The sequence below is a fragment of the Manacus vitellinus genome, unplaced genomic scaffold (assembly GCF_001715985.3).
Source record: "Manacus vitellinus isolate BGI_N305 unplaced genomic scaffold, ASM171598v3 scaffold_94_pilon, whole genome shotgun sequence".
Classification (NCBI taxonomy): domain Eukaryota; kingdom Metazoa; phylum Chordata; class Aves; order Passeriformes; family Pipridae; genus Manacus; species Manacus vitellinus.
Genome location: NW_021940890.1, coordinates 929074 through 932221, shown reverse-complemented (window position 1 = coordinate 932221; position 3148 = coordinate 929074). Strand labels below are relative to the sequence as shown.

The window sequence follows — 3148 nt, the reverse complement described above, 5'->3', positions numbered from 1 at the left end:
CCAAAACCCTGTGGCTGTGGCACTCGAGGACACGGCTCAGGGGTGAACATGGTGCTGGTTGCTGGCTGGACTCGATGACCTCAGGGGTTAACACAGGCCATGGCATCCCAGCTGCCAGTCCATTATTCCATAGAATATCTCTCCAGTCATGAATAAAGTTCAAATAAAGGGCAAACCTTGCACAGCAAAACAAATTAGTTGCACGAAGACATTTGCATTCCCAGCAAAATGACTAAATAAGCAGGGGCAGGATGAATGCAAATGGATTCACTGCTGATACACTGAGAGCAAAACTCACGCCCCAAACAGTAAATGCCACGTCCCCACTGCTGAAAGCACAGCCTGCAGAGCCCTCCTCCAGCCCAGGGACCTGCAGCAAATATTAACAAATGGTATAAAAATTATTGTACCTACTCATAAATCCTATGCTTTTCCAAACAAACAATATCCAAGCTCTCAAAGGTAACAAGGATTGTCCTCCCAGCTACGGGAGATCCCAAAGGTACCTCGGAAGTCACAGATCAAACTCATTTAGGCAGCAGCTCTTTCTGTTTGGAGAAGGTCACCCAGCTTGTTCGGCAAAAAATGTGCATTGTGACCTCTGTGACCAAAACCATCCCTCAGTCACATCAGAAAGAGTGAGACCAGAGCCCAAACTGGCATCAGCAATTTGCAGCAGGGAAAGGTTTAAACAAGTTTAACAAGGACTATTCTGCATTTTAAAGCCAGTAAGAAATGAGCCTGTACAGACCTGTATACGTATAAATATATGAAATGTGGTTTTCTTCCACCAACCCCAAACAAAAGAAGCATTAGGGGTGGGTTTTTTTCCAGCCATACAATTAATGGATTTAAGATCTCAAAATCTGAAAGAAGGGCAAGCTCCAGACATTTATTCTTATGCCCCTATACTTACTATATGTATATATAATTTATGGGATTGCTTCATTGGCAGGACCTGTCAAAAGGGCCTCCCCAAAAAAGAAAAAAAACCTTAAATATTTCCATGAAAAAACATGGAAAAGCACAGACCCCTCAGCCAAACAGCATGCAAGTGCTGTTTTGGTGTGGGGTTTTTTTTCAGTTTTCCCACACACTTGTAGTGACCTGACTGAGGTTACTGGGCTTTACATGCTTCACCCAGACTTTTTGGCTTGTATTTCTGCAGCTGCTGCCCAAAGAACTTACACCAGCCAAGTCAGGAAAGTCCAGCAGCATGGATTGTGGAGTGCATCTCCACTGGGAGCTGAAGAGGGAGGAAGTGTGACAGAGGGCCTTGGAAAACCCTTTGTAATGCAACCATGATCTGCCCCATCATGAATCCCGTTTTTCCAGGGAGATTCTGATTGGCATCAGCAGTTTCCCCAAACAGAACCATCAGGATGCCCAATTTCAGGTCCTTTCTGGCAATTCCTGAGATTAACATGGATACATCCCTAATAAAATACAATGGGTTTCCTCTTAAACCCACAGCACAACGAGCTGAGAAGGCTGACTTGGAGATGGGACCTGGAACCAAATTTGCACTTTATTCATTATCTAGTTGTCTCCAGGTGTAGCTGCTCTCCCCAGAACCAGCTCTGCTGGGCACACACAGCTGCTGCTCCAGCCACACACTCAACAAAAACCACATTAACTCTTGTTTCCTCAACAGCTTTCTCTGCTTACTCTGGATTAACCTTTTTTCCTCTATATAATCAACCTGATCTCTTCCTTTATGGAACAACAAAACAGCAAAAAAGCTTTAAAATTATACAAGAAATGTTATTTCTGGGAAGAAAAAAAAAATAAAGAGTTTTTCTGAGAGAAATAAGTTTAGATGGGATTTCGGAAGGAATTCCTGGCTGTGAGGATGGTGAGGCCCTGGCCCAGGTTGCCCAGAGAAGCTGTGGCTGCCCCTGGATCCCTGGAAGTGTCCAAGGCCAGGTTGGAGCAACCTGGGCTAGTGGGAGGTGTCCCTGCCCATGGCAGGGGGTGGAATGAGACCAGCTTTAAGGTCCCTTCCAATCCAAACCATTCTGGAATTCTATGCAGGAAGCCCCACTGGCATCAGGTGGTACAGACAAGAGGGGACTTGCTTAGTCATGCTAAAAAAATTTATAGTAAGAATTCTACAACTGCCTAAATTACACCCACAAATCTCACACACATGCTTTGTCACCAGAAAAAAAAAGAATTACTACTCCCTTGACTTTCTGTGGATCCGTTTTTGCTCCTGAAAGGAAGCACTGTGGTGGCTGCTGCAAGTAACTGGAGCAAAGCAAATTTTCTTTGCTTTTGCTGATTCAGGCAGAAGCTGAGCTGATAAGTACTTAAGAAACTATGGGAGCACTAAGTTATTGTTAGAGACAAGGAGGAAATTATGGGTTGAACAGGGGGATTTGTGCTTTTTAGGGAGGAACGAACCCAGTGAAGCCGTGCCAGCTGTATGGAGCCAGTGGATCACAAACCACGATCAGACACTCAACAATTCATGTAAAATCTAAACGCAGCCCTTCCTCTCCATTCCTGTTTTAACTGTTCCGTGCTCTCCTTCCCTTTTCCCCGGTGCCTGCAGAGACCTCTTCTCTCCTCTTCCCAGCTCGTGCCCCCTCCCCTGACACACACTTACCTGTGATCCGTGACACCGTGTGACACCCGTGTCCTGTGCTCTCCTCCGGGCAGGAATTCCGGGAAAGGATCCCTGTCTGCTCTAGAGAACCGGGCTGCTAATTAGCACGTGCCTTTCCTGCAAGAAGCCCAAAGGCTTGAATTATTCTAAAAAGTTTGCAACAGCACCCCGAAGTATCCAACTTAACTAAGCATTTTTTTTTTTAAGCAGCTATTTGTTACTAACAGGCACACACCACAGTAATTCCTCCCCCGGAGGTGAATCTCTAACCCACTTACTGGGACTAATTTGAGCGCCAGACCCACCTGACCCCACAGCTGACCCCGCTGTGGCTGCCCGTCAGTGCTGGGCTGCTGGGTGCGCCCGTGATTTCTATTCATTGCGTGTTATTCACGTAGTACTAGGTGGTTTTTAATGTATTATTCGAGTAGCTTGCCTTGTTTCCCACTTGGAACTACGAGACCTTACTACTGAACTTTCCAGCCAGGACAGGCTTCCAGCGCTCTGATTAACCCCCGTATTTAACACGCGGTTACA

The 3148-nt window shown here is 45.9% G+C and overlaps 1 long non-coding RNA gene across 1 annotated transcript in view; it reads right to left on the bottom strand.

Annotated features, from left to right (window-relative positions):
- LOC108642041 overlaps positions 1–2672 on the bottom strand; it is a 64710-nt gene extending 62038 nt beyond the window's left edge. Inside the window, exon 1 of the long non-coding RNA XR_001922428.2 lies at positions 2612–2672. This is a non-coding gene — a long non-coding RNA (uncharacterized LOC108642041). The remainder of the gene's footprint in view (positions 1–2611) is intronic.
- Between the last annotated feature and the right edge of the window lie 476 nt (positions 2673–3148).